The sequence below is a fragment of the Trachypithecus francoisi genome, unplaced genomic scaffold (genome assembly GCF_009764315.1).
Source record: "Trachypithecus francoisi isolate TF-2019V2 unplaced genomic scaffold, Tfra_2.0 Lachesis_group13, whole genome shotgun sequence".
In the NCBI taxonomy this organism is placed as follows: Eukaryota; Metazoa; Chordata; class Mammalia; order Primates; family Cercopithecidae; genus Trachypithecus; species Trachypithecus francoisi.
Window position 1 is genome coordinate 24,575,319 of NW_022681458.1, and position 13,790 is coordinate 24,589,108.

A 13,790-nucleotide genomic window follows, 5' to 3' on the forward strand; every position below is an offset into this window, starting at 1 on the left:
TCTTTTCTCCCAACCCAACAAAACCAAGCAAGTTTGAGAGAAGGAAAGAGTTATTCTTGATTGAGAAGAGGTGGATAGACCTGGGAGGGAAGCAGAAGAGAGACGAGAAAAGTTTTCTACCCCCTGGTTCAGTGAAATGGAGAGAAGGGAGGAGAGGGGAGGGGGAGGGGAAATGAGGGGTAGGGGAAGGGAGAAGGAAGGGGTAGGGGAAGGGAGAAGGAAGGGGAAGGGGAAAGGAGGGGAGGGGAAGGGGAAAGGAAGAGGAAGATGGGTACACAGAAAGACCTGCAGGACCACTAGAACACCTTCTCCTGGGCCTAGGAGGAAAGATTGCCTAAATTCTTCTGAATCCCCTTCATGAAAAAGGTCAGTCTTCCTGGGCGAAGACCATAGGAGTCCACAAGAGGCTGCCTCCTGGGACATTATGGAAACAGGGGCTGTGGGCAGGCAGACTAGAGAGGCATTTCAGCAATGGTTTGACCTGGTATGTGAAAATTTTTTCCTGCTTAGATAGTTGGCAAATATTTTCAAGGCAAAATGGAATTTATTAACAGAAGATATTTGTCAAGGATTATTCTCTCCCCCAGCAACGGACCCCTGCCACCCCATTCTTCATTTTTTATTTTATTTTTGAAACAACTTCTTCCCAGGATAGAGGACTTCATCAACAAGGTTCTTTCATCTTCCTTCGTTGTTTGGATCCTTAAGCCTGGCTTGAAAGAAGAGGGAGAAGTCTTCAGGGGAAATGCTCCCTGCGCTGACCCACAGGATGGCTTCCTTCAACAAATGCAGGTATCAGCTTTCTATGCTGGGAAGAGCCTGGGATGATAATGAATTGTCATTCCAGAGGAATTCATTTTGTTCACCCTGGCATGGGCTTTGGGGCCCCACAAACCTGAGTCTGAATCCGTAATCCCCTAATTATTAGCCATGTGGCTTTCATCTTAGTGAACCTACATCGATTTCTGTAGGAGTAGAGCAAGGGGAGAATAGGTGTTGGCTTTTGCCATTGTTAGGAGGATTCAGTGAGATGGTACATGTTCAGTGTCTGGTACAAGGTCTGACTCAGAGTGAAACCTCAGTGCATGTCAGTTCTGTTCCTTCCAATACAGGACAGAGACCCTGATGGGAGCCTGCTCATGGGCTACTCAGCTAAGGATTAGAATATGGCAGCTTTAGGTATCACTTAATACAGGTAAGAGTCCAGCCTTCACAAAACCTACAGATAACCAGAGGCAGCAAAAATAGGTAATATTCATTGAGGGTTTACTAAGGACCAAGTGTTCTAAACACTTTACCTGTGTGAACTTACTTAACCTTCACTAGAATCCTATTATTATGCCCAAAGCAAGAGAATGGCAGAACTAGCATTGGAAGCCAGCCCACCTGGCTCTCCAGCCAGCTTTCTTAACATCACTGCAGCAATGGAAGGGAACCACTGGATTAAATCATTTCAGAAATTGAACAGGGGTTGAGAGATTAGCTCTTTCAAGCCCTTGTTTTGCAGAAAAGAAAAGCAAAGCCCAGAGAGGGAAATTCCCACCCAAGCCCTTGCAGCTGCTGGTGGTGGAGTAGCTCCTGGTCTCTCAGGCCAGTGTCTTGCCACTGTCAAGGAGAGGAATGGCCAAACCACTGGGGAGAGAGACTGTGTTATTGACCACACTGTCTATGGGAATGGCAATTCCCTAATGGAATTTTATGCAAATTTAACCCACACAAAAGGCCAATCATTTTTTTTTCAGCCACCTTTGATTGGCTGCCTGCTACAAGAGACATCAGGAGGTCCATATTGCCATGGGGGGAACTAAAGATGGAGGATCCTTCATTTGTGGAACTGGGAATGGGCTTTGGGTCACACGAGGCTCATCCCTGATGAGCTAGAACGTGGCAGTTACCTGAATCCAGAAACCGATGTTAGGCTCTGTATGGACGTGCAGAGGAAGAAGGACCTGTCGCCACATCCACAGAGGGGTCAGCAAAGACACACTTGCAATGACCCTAAGAAACCATGGGCAAGTCTCCATTTTTTTCCTCAGCCAAACCTGTATGCACTGGTACAGCCATACCAATTATTAAAATATTGAAAAACTTCTGTATCCCTTGGGAAATAGCCACTACCGTGAGCCCCTCTAGTGCCCTTCTCTCCTGGCACCTTCAGATCTCCCTGAGTCCAGCAACGAAAGGGTTAACACTTGCCCCAGCAGAGGGCCTCTGGGGGCCGGCTCCTGCCTTCAGAGCTGTCTGTTAAGACTGATCTAGGACTAGATTCATTCTTACTGTTTTTAAATAGCTTGAATGTCACCTCCAGATGAAGCTCCCCAAAAGGAATGAGACATCTAAATAGAGCCACGTGGGGTCCATCTGGGGTGGCTCCCCAGAGGACAAATTTTGCAAAGGAAATCTGAAAGGGTAAGAGATGCAATTTAGTGGCTAGGAGAGTGAGGGTTTGGACAAAGCTCTGATTAAGGAGCAATCCTCCTGTGGCATGCTAGGGTTTAAACACAGGGTTCAGAGTGGCATGCACATCCCTCTGCCCTCGGCTGCCCTCTGCACACTACTCCTGTCACAGACTCTGAGGACAGGCCTAGCAGCCAGTGGCCACCTTATTAATACTCCTTGATCTGCCACACTCCCTCCCCTCATCACACAGGCTGGGAGCTTATGGTCCTAGACAACACGTGCTGGAAGAATGCAGATCAGAGCAGCACAGAGGACTCCCCGACAACCCGCGAATCCTCTGCCCAGCAGGGTTGCCAAAGGTCATCCAAGCAGGGTTGAGGGATATAGGAGGCTTCACTCAGATTCAGACATTTGCAGAGAAAGAAAAAGGTTCAATAACTTCTGGGGTATGATGTCCCACATTGTGTGACAGCTGGGAAAGGGCTCCTTGTCTTCGCCTCATCCCCGCTGTTCAAACGGAGAAAGAGCAGACAGGGCCAGGGAGGCAGAAAGAGTGAGGGTGAGACAGAGCCCACTCACCTTCCCCTACACTGCAGTGGAAATGCAGGGCCAGGCCAGCATGTGTTTTGCTGGCTCTGAAGCCGGACAGTCCTGGGTCCACACCCAGGCTCCACCCTTACCAGCTATCAGACCCTGGGCAGGTTATTTAACCTGTTGGAGCCCAAAGTTTCCTTGTTGATAGAACAGAGATAATAATACATCGGGGGCCCTGTGAGGATTGAGTGAAGTCACATATGGAAGGCATTTACCCGTGTGACTATTGCTGGTTCTCTTCCTTCATCTTATTAGGCCAGGAAACAAAAACTGTCTCCCGAGCCATTCAAAGGTTATAAACTAAGTTTAGGAGTTTTTTCTTCCACCAAATAATTTCTCCCATATCTTCACCCGGTTTTTTCTTCCCTTGAACTTCCCAATCCTTGGCCCTTTCCTAGGAATAAAAGGGCAACAGATGCCCAGGCAATAAGGAGATGGTTCCTGCGGCCAAGTAGATATTTCAGAAGGGATGGCTTCTGCCATCTTGTACTGCATATCAAGAACCTCCCAAAAGTTTGCAGGGTTTAACCTGGAACTTTGACTTCTAGGAATCAAAGTGAAAACATTCAAGAATTTAAAGGTTCAAAGATTTAGAAGTTTATGTACAAAGCTGTGACACACATACATATATATGCACACTAACACATATGTGTGGGAATATATATATACACACAAACACATACATCACAATCTAAATGTCACATAAATTTTGCTAAACAAATTAAACGAATTATTTATTTATGGTAGAACATTATAAAGAACACTATATATGATAGGACACTGTCATGAAAAATCAGGTTTGAGAAAGTATTTGTTGAGAGAGAGAGGGACTCTTGAAATACATAGTACAGTGAAAAGTCAAGACCCAGAACTGTATTTATGGGATGATTTCAAACACCCAACAGATGTCTGAGTATAGACAAAAGGCTGGAAAGAAATTTGCCAGGATGTGAGTTCTGGTCAACTCTCAGTGTTAGCATTGGAAGTGAGTTTTACTTTCCTCATGAAAGTAATTCATGTCCATGGTAGAAAATTTGAAAAACACAAAATGATATAACACGAAAAGGTGGATTTCAGTTTTAAAATATCTTAAAAGAATGATTAATTTGCAACTGATCCACAAAAAAAAAAGTCAACAATCGAAACCTTCAGCTCCTTGACTACCAGCTGCAATGTTTGCAACACTATGCTCTGCACACAGCTATGCACACAGGCAACACACATGCACATGCGCACTCTGAGATTCCACAAAGACACGCAGTGAAGTCCCTTGGTGGGGTTACAGGAGCTGAGGCTGAGATGGTGTCCATTGGAAGAGAAAAGACATGAAAAAGGAGGAGAGGATTGTGAGGAGAAATGAAATGAGAAAAGTGGCGAGTGGGCTTCTAGGAATAAAATTCCTGCTAATCACCATCTTCATTTAGAGAGATGGGCTGAGAGTCTTTTGCCAAAGAAAGAAGAGTCTACAGGATGGCTGGGACAGATGCTATTTTAAGAAAAATATATGAAACCATCTGGAGACTGAAGGACTTGTTCACCAGAGCCAGGTGGGCCCATTTTCTATTGCAAATAACAAACCACCCCGAGACATGGTGGCTTATGGGACAGTGGTCATTCATGCATCTGCAGCTTGGGCAGGGCTTGGTGGGGTAGCTCACCTCTGCTCCATGTGCTGTCAGATGAGACAATGTGATTGGGGGTGCCCAGGACAGCAGCCCCTAGTCCTGGCACACTGGTGCTGGTCAGCTGGGAGCACAGCCAGGGCCGTGGGCTCCTCTCCACGTGGGCCTCTCCTCCCCAAGGGCTGCTTTGGCTTCTTGTGGGCACAGTGGCTGCGTTCCAAGAGTGAGTGTCCTAAGAGACAGGAAGTGAGAGCTGCCAGTGTCTGTGGGCCCAAAAGTTGGCGCAGCACTGCATTCATTTGTCAAGTAGTCACAAGGCCAGATTCAGGGCAAGGGGAGACAGATTCCAATTCTTGATGGGAGGAGGGTCAAAGAATTTGGGGGCCACATTTTAAAACTGCCACAGAGGGGGACACACAAGATCAATTCTTGGGGGGCTGCTCCAGCCCAAACCGTTTACAACATCATAGTGCTCATGAAGGACAGATGGGATGAGAAGTTTGAGGCGTGAGCAACATCACACCATATCCATAAAAAACTGCCTGCTCTGGCCTGGGAGGGGAAGCCCAGTTCCTCTCTGGCCCACCTGGCCAGCCCCCACAGCATGGCTCCCTTCAGCCTCTGGGCTCTTCTCCTTCCACCTCTTCTGTCCTCAACAACCCTGAACAACCTCCAGTTCCCACAGGTCCCCAGGGCCTGTGTGAGCAAATGGAACATCCTGCCACTCCTCAGAGCCAGCTATAAATGCCAAATGATGTCAGGGAGCACTCAGGTGTTTCCGGCAAGAGAATTGGCCACTTTCTCTCCATGGGACTGACGAAGCAGAGGAGGGAGCTGGTCGTGCTTTGTCTGGCCGGTGTGCAGCTCTGCCAGGACTGGTCTTCTCCTGGGACTTTAATGCATATAAACTTCTAAGAGGGGACCTCACAGATGAGTACAGCCATGAAGGGGTATGAGCCTCAGTGCAGGGAAGTGGCTGACTCAGAAAAGCGGGGACTAGAGCCCAGTCCTCCCAAGTCAAAGTCAGATGTTTCCTCCACCAGCCCATCTCCTAGGGTGCATTCGTTCCCTACTAGCAATGGAGCTTCTACTGTGAGCGAGGCTCTTACACCTAAGGGAGCTCATCTTTGATGAGAAAATGTTTCCAGTCCAACACCGCCACCCACAAAACCCTAATAGGGCATCTAAACATTTCCTGCAAAGAAGCCACAGCTCAGCAGGGCACATCTGCAAAGCCAAGGTACACTGGCTCCTGTTCCAGAGCTCAACACCTCTCAACCACCCTACCAAAGGTGAAACTTCTCTAAAGTCCTCAGTGTCACCTTTTGTAAAGGATGGGAACTGTGCTTCTTATGCTGTGATATATTCAAGGCTAATTTTCTATAACAATGATGCTTCAAGTGAATTACCATTAAGTAAAAAGCATGATCCGGGAAGTCACGGTTTCCTGTTCACCATACCACCCCATATGCCCCAGGCCCAGGATAAAAAGCACAGCCCAGTGTTGGGGGTTTGCTATAGAGTTTGAGTTTTGGGACCAGATGGCCCCTGAATCCAGGGATCTGGGCAGGAGAGCCTGGAGCATTAGGGTTCTCCTACAGCCATAGAGCATGCCTTACCAGGGTCACCCCAAACAGGTGTGCAAGCATCAGGGTGCCCAGGTGAAGGCACAAGTGAAGGCTGAAATTCTGCTTGGGACCGACTGGCCAAAACATCTCCCTGCAGGCAGCAGGGACCTGTGCCCCTCATCCTTTTCCACCAGCGAACAGAATTCCCCCTCCCAGTGTTCCTGGTGTATGGTCTTTTAACAAATGTTTATTGAAAACCAACTATGTACCTAAGACTGTCATAGACACTTGGAATAAAGAGAAAAACAAGCAAAATCCCTGCCCCTGTGAAACTGACGTGCTAATGGAAGAGGCAATATGATATCAGGGGTAATAAATTCTCTCAAGAAAAACAGAGTGGGGAGGGGATGGAAGACAGGGAGGCCGCTCTGGACGCACTGGTCTGGGAGAGTCTCTGAGGCGGTGATGTCTACGCAGAGGCCTCAGTGGGGTAAAGGAACCCAAAGAGACATGGTGGCAGTAAGATGCCAGCCAAGGGCACATCAAGCCTCAGCGCCCTAGTGGGAGCACATGTGTATTTGAGACTGAAACAAGTGAGCAAGGGAAGAGAAGTAGGAAATGAACCAGAGGCTCCTGCTCTCTACACTGCGTGGAACCTAAAACCAGAAAGATAGTACTAGCATTTAAGTGCTGGGTATATGTCAGGCACCTCTCTTGTTCAATTGTTAAAACCACCCTAGGAGGGAATATGTAGGCTCAGAGGAACTACCAGATCACACAATACTGAATGACTAACTTGGAATTTGAACCCAGGAACGTATGACTGAGCAGCCTGTTCTGTTTTCACTATAGCCTCCTGGAGACAGGCTTTCTCTCAGGGTCCTGAGGCCCTTTTATCTAAGCAGTCACTGTATGGGGCACACTGTCTGACCCACTGTCTGAGCCCAGGAGAAAACTGTGACAAGTGCCTGCCCTTTGGCCATCAGCCTCAACAAAGGCAGACCACAAAGACTCACTCTTACCCATGTCCGGATCCCCCACCTGCCCCTCTTCCCAAGCCCCAAAAGGGCTATGGTTTGTGTACCCATGAGATATCCTGAGGCCAGAACAGAGAGAAACAGGACTGCTAGACAGATCTAGATTCCCAGCCTTCGAGTTCCCTCTTCTTGGAACCAAAGGAAGACCAACTGCGAAGTCACATGAAGAGACACAGAGGGGCTGAGCCAAAGCACAGCAAGCATGGTGCCATCTTTTTTGTTTTTGGATGGAGTTTTGCTCTTGTCACCCAGGCTAGAGTGCAATGGTGCCATCTCGGCTCACTGCAACCTCCACCTCCCGGGTTCAAGCAATTCTCCTGCCTCAGTCTCCCGAGTAGCTGGGATTACAGGTGCCCATGACCACACCCGGTCAATTTTTTGTATTTGTAGTACAGATGGGGTTTCATCATGTTGGCCAGGCTGGTCTCGAACTCCTGACCTCAGGTGATCCACCCACCTCAGCCTCCCAAAGTGCTGGGATTACAGGTGTGAGCCACCACATCTGGCCGTACAGTGCCATCTTCAGAACTGCAGAGAGTTCTGTGTCAATTCCATGGTTAGTGTCCTAGAAACCTTTGTTTTCTAGACTAAGGACTCTTGGGAATCACATCCAGGGAACCAGAAGTGACTGAGATGAGATAAGTCAACGACGTCGTCTCTCTTCCTCCTGCAGTAGAAGGACCAGGGAATAAGCCAGAGTACACAGGCACCCAGCCAGGAGGAGTCCAGGCTTGGACTATTAGTCAGCAAGTTCCACCATGGTGAGCAGAAAGCACAGGCCAAGCGGCTTTAATTCAGCTGAAACCCCAAACCACCAGGCTGTGTATTCACCTCACTGGGGTACGAAAAAGATTTGGGGGAGAGTTAGTGCTTAAGACAAAAGTCGGCCGGGCGCGGTGGCTCAAGCCTGTAATCCCAGCACTTTGGGAGGCCGAGACGGGCGGATCACGAGGTCAGGAGATCGAGACCATCCTGGCTAACACGGTGAAACCCCGTCTCTACTAAAAAAATACAAAATTAGCCGGGCGAGATGGTGGGCGCCTGTAGTCCCAGCTACTCGGGAGGCTGAGGCGAGAGAATGGCGTAAACCCGGGAGGCGGAGCTTGCAGTGAGCTGAGAACTGGCCACAGCACTCCAGCCTGGGCGACAGAGCGAGACTCCGTCTCAAAAAAAAAAAAAAAAAAAAAAAAAAAAAAAAGACAAAAGTCACTTTCCCTTCCAGTTCTGATGATTCAAGATGTATCCAACCATTATTTTCCAACCACTTACTAGAGGAAACCTTTTACCAGCCTTCCTCTATTTTTCTTTATTTTATTTTATTTTTTGAGAAGGAGTCTCACTGTGTCCCACAGGCTGGAGTGCAGTGGTGCAATCTCAGCTCACTGCAACCTCTGCCTCCCAAGCTTAAGTGATCCTTCCACCTCAGCCTCCCGAGTTGCTGGAACCACAGACTACTCAGACTGGCCCAAACATGCCCCTGCAGGCAGCAAGGACCTGTGTCCCTCACCCTTCTCCACCAGCAAGCAGAATTCACCCTCCCAATGTTCCTGGTTTACGATCTTTTAACAAATATTTATAGAATACCAACTATGTATCTAGGACTGTTACAGACACTTGGAATAAAGAGAAAAACAAACGAAAGGCCTGCCCTTGTGAAACTTATGTGCTATGTTTTTCCACACCACACCTGGCTAATTTTTTATATTTTTGGTAGAGACGGGGTTTACCGTGTTGCCCAGGCTGGTCTCAAACTTCTGAGCTCATGCGGTCCTCCCACCTCAGCCTCCCAAAGTGCTGGGATTACAGGTGTGAGCTACGGTGCCTGGCCTATTCCTCTTTATTTCCTTTTTCCTTTATATATTCTCCTCATCTGTGCTTGAGTGTTCTCTCGTGCTCTCTCTCTCGTCTCATGTAATCTAATACAATGGAATATTTTTCTTTGGGATCGTGGGGGAGGTTCTCACGTCTGGGAGCCTGGCCAAGGTATATGTATTTACAACATCTGAGTTCCATTCCAAAAGTTTGTTTCATGACCCTGTTCCTTTGATTACAATCTAATCCTATGTACGGGCAGGAATGTTTTCTGCTGCAGCACCGGCCTTGAAAGAGGCATATTACCAGCTATCACAACCTCCTCCCTGGTCACCCAGTTCAAAGACAACACACACACCCCCAGGCCTCTTCCTACCAAGCAAAATTTTTAGAAGAACCATGCTTGCAGAAAAATAAATAAGACATTTTCAAAGAGACATCAATCTTAAAACTTGCCCTTAGCTTCTTTAAAAAAAAGAAAAAAAAAAGAGTGTTAGAGTAGATCAGTCTACGATTTAAGCTTTCAGGTTGTGGGGAAAAAAAACATGTATGAGTTCAATGCTAGCAATGATATTAAACATATATCAACTTCGTGTGCGGAAATTTTTTTTCTGATTCAATGCATTTATGAGCAGCCTACACCCCACTTTGGAATAGAGGCATGGAATAGTGAAAGATGCCTCGCTAGAAGCAGCCCTACTTTCAAATCCTAACTCAGCCACTTAGTGGCTGTGTATGCAAAACTATTTCTCCAAGCTTCAGTGTCCTCATCTATAAAATAGAGACAAAAAATATCCAATTCTTTGGGTTGAAAGAATTCAATGAGATAAAGTCTTAAAGCTCTCAACAAATGTTAATTTCTCCCATACGCACATCCTTGCATTGCGTGCAGTTAAGAGAGGCTGCAAACAGGCATTATCAGACCCTTACCATCAAAAAGATCACAACCTGTGGAAAGATAACATTTAGCAGTATATAATAAACTGCAGAACTGGTGCTAGGTTGGAAATAGTCAACACAGAAACAGGGCATAAAAAAGATGGCCCCAGGCCGGGCGCGGTGGCTCAAGCCTGTAATCCCAGCACTTTGGGAGGCCGAGACGGGCGGATCACGAGGTCAGGAGATCGAGACCATCCTGGCTAACACGGTGAAACCCCGTCTCTACTAAAAAATACAAAAAAAAAAAAAAACTAGCCGGACGACGTGGCGGCGCCTGTAGTCCCAGCTACTTGGGAAGCTGAGGCAGGAGAATGGCGTGAACCCGGGAGGCGGAGCTTGCAGTGAGCTGAGATCCGGCCACAGCACTCCAGCCTGGGCGACAGAGCGAGACTCCGTCTCAAAACAAACAAACAAACAAACAAACAAAAAAAGATGGCCCCTATCAGCAGGGCTTTGGGGAAGCTTCGTCAGGAAGGCTGCACAGAGATGGTCCGTGAAGGGTGGCGAGGCTGGCACTTCAGGCTCATGTGTGGAGGGAGAAATAGATTCCCATGCTTGTGGGAGCACAGGACAGGACTGACCCGAAAAGGTGGGGATGATGTGACAGGGAAGGGGCAGTGTAATGGTGTGGGGACACTGGAAAGCCAGGCAGAGGCAGTTGGCCATGATTTCATTTGAAATGGTGTTCATTGTCAGCTTTGACACCGTAAGATCAGAGCTTTATGGAATGAAATGCCTCCCCTCTCCCCAGACAAGAGGCAACCAGCGGGGAGAAGGAGGAGCCAGTGGGAGGGACAACCACAAAAGAAGGAGGGTGGTGGAGTCCACCCACGGCTCAGATGCAGCATATAAAAGGGAAGAGGAATCACAGATGCCTCTTGGTTTGCATCAGGAAAGCAAGCAAAATATATTGACCATACCGGAGGCCCAGAAGTTAGAAAAGGGAGTTGCCCGAAGAAGAAACAGCCATTTGGTCCATTTTGGACAAGTTTATGTGAGATGCCTGAACAAGAGCGCTGCGTGTGTGTGTGCTCTGGAGAGTGTGTACCCCTTAGCGGGAAGGCCTGCTTCCCCTTCTATTCCACTCTACCCACTCTTCTCACTGTATTCCAGTTTCATGTTTCTTAAAAACTTAGCTGAATTGATAGCTAGGTGTGCCTGGAGGGAGGAAGTTACACAAGCTGTCCTGAGGAAGCCAGAGGTGTGTTCAACCCCTGTGATTCCTGAGTGAGTGTTAATTGGGTTCCTGAAGCCATCAGTTAGTGGTTCCCAAATGTTGTGTTCAGATTCTCCCACCTTTTTTTGCAGAAAAATAAGAGTTTCTAGAAAGGATCTGACTCCAAACCAGGCAAAGTCCCATGTCTTAGAGGGAGTCAATACCTTAGAGAATGTTAAAATTATTGGGCCCAAAGGTAATTTGGAGATAGTCTTTAGATGCTCTTAAGAATATTGTTCCTGGATTATGTATATTCTAAATATCTTCTGTGATTCATCTCTTCACTTTCTTTAAGGAACCCTTTGATAAATCGTCATAGGTACCATGGATGGGTCCTCCTGCGCATGCATTCTGCCTCCAGGGAAGCCCACCCTTCTCTGCTGATGCAGTTCAGCATGGCTTTGGCTGGCAAAGTCGTGTTGGCTTCTGGGCACCAGAATAGCAATCAAGCCCCGAGGCAGCCAGCATCAGGAATCGAGAAAGGGAGTTCCAGATGGAAGCGGCAGAGTGTGAAGATGCTTGACTGCAGGCCAGCCCCGTGGCGGGGGGAGAGGTGTGGGGGTTTGGAATGCCCTAAAAGGTTCCAGACCAGAGGCAAAGCTGCTGGAAAAGGCTGAGCACAGACCCAAAGGAAAGCCCTGTATCCAACCCCTATGTTAAGATATGGGGAATTACAGACCCCCCAGGACTGAAATTACCCTCCCTCTAAGAACATCATGTCCACTGTTCAACCGTCTGCCAAGATTACCAAAGCAGAATTTTTTTTTAACTGAGACGGTATATCTGCCACGACTCCCACAACTCCCATGGGTCATTCATTCAGACCCCTTCTATGCAATATTAAGAAGGGAAATTGCACTACCTTCTATGCAATATTAAGAAGGGAAAGAAGTCTAACTTTAGATTTTTCTGGACAATTTGAAGAAACAAACACAGAGGAAATGGTTTACATCAATGAAATGGATAAAAGTTAGAGAATAGAAAGAACTTCTCAGGAGTCTGAGAAAGTGTGAGAGAACAACCACAGTCTGAACAGTGAGTCTCGGTATTCTTTTGTGAAAGAGCCAACTACACTAGGCCTCAGTTTCCCCACCTATAAAATGGAAAGACCATTCCTTGCCTTGCCTTACTTGACATTGTAAAGAGTAAAGCCCATTTGAGATGTTAAAGGCCTTGGCATGTTGAAAGGAAGTGTCTGCAGAGATCTATGAACTGAGAGGTTATCCAGCCATGGAGATGGGAAAATGAGGACTGTCCACCCTAGAACATCTACCAGAGGCACCTAATGAGTAATGGGGCCAGAGCCGTTTGTAATGTGCCACCAGACTGTGCTCATCCTCTTGGCTGCCAACACTCCTCCTGCTTTCAGATGATAGCCCACTTTTCTCCATCAAAGGAACCATGACTTGACTACTCCCAAGGCTTGGTGATCCCAAGCATTCCAAGACCACCTCCCAGAAGCCTCCATCAGAGCTACCAAGCAGCAACTGCAGACTCCTCCTGGAGGCAGGAAACAGTCACAGGCCCAAAGGGAGGTGAAGAGAGAACACTGAGGCACTGGCTTAAAACCTGGGAACGTGAAGCACCATCTCAACATGTAGGTTTCAACTAACGGCAGCCTCAGTGAGCCCTGGAATCCCACTGGGGTGTCTTGATCAGAGACTGGAGGAGGCCAGAACTGGTTCCGCATCTCCCACCCCTGCCTCAGCCACAGCATCTCTGATGTTACTGGTCTTAAATATTGGGATGTTTTGTTTGCAAAAAGAGTTCTAGGACTCTAAAACTGTTTATGAAACACTTGTCTGCACTAGTAAATTTTATTTTTAAAAACCAGAAGAAAATTACAGAAGAAAAATTAATTGCACTTAAGACTTTAGAATCATATATCACATCCAACAGAAGAATTCTACTAGAAAAAATGCCCAAGCTGTTGCCCCCAAACTAATGTAACATGCTCACAAATGGCATCTGCCTTTATATTCTCGCTATGTCTTTATTTAGCTTTCTCCATTCTCTCAATTCCTAAGTACTCCTCTAACAGGTAGAGATGCTGCTATTTAGGAAAATGTTCCCTGCGTATCCTCCTCTAGGCCACTGCAGACCCTTCTCGCAGCTCTGTTTTGTGCACCTTCCATACTTAACATTTGGTACTGCAGGTAGATCTAGACTATGAACACCTTGAGGATCGGGATCATGTGTAATTCCATCAATCTATGTGGCCCATGTTTCAGCACAGTGCCAGTAACTCAGGAGGAGTTTGACAGACCTGAATGAACAAATGAACGAATTAATGCACGAAGACACTTCTACACAAATATATAATTTCCTGGTTTCTCTTCTGTAAGTTAACATCTTCTATGTTTTGTTTTGTTTTTTTCTTCTAGGTCACAGAGGGCTAATGCTGTAAATTCTCTCTCAGGGGAAAGCTGGGCAGACGCACTTGGGAACATTTAAAAAACTAGGTTGGCATTGGAGAGGAAACAGCCAATATATTTAGCCACCCATGGCATGCCAAGGCCTTATCGAGACAGAAATAGGCACTGTAGGAGGAATCTCAATTAAATATTTTTCTAAGCAGTCAGCTCTGGGCTTTGCCTGAACA

General features: G+C 47.1%; 1 long non-coding RNA gene across 1 annotated transcript; it reads left to right on the plus strand.

Moving 5' to 3' along the window:
* Positions 1 to 701: 701 nt before the first annotated feature.
* LOC117095319 lies at positions 702 to 11,798 on the plus strand. Its single transcript, XR_004441923.1, has 3 exons — positions 702 to 792; positions 4,419 to 4,541; positions 11,484 to 11,798. It is a non-coding gene; the product is annotated as an uncharacterized LOC117095319 (long non-coding RNA).
* The last annotated feature ends 1,992 nt before the right edge of the window (positions 11,799 to 13,790 follow it).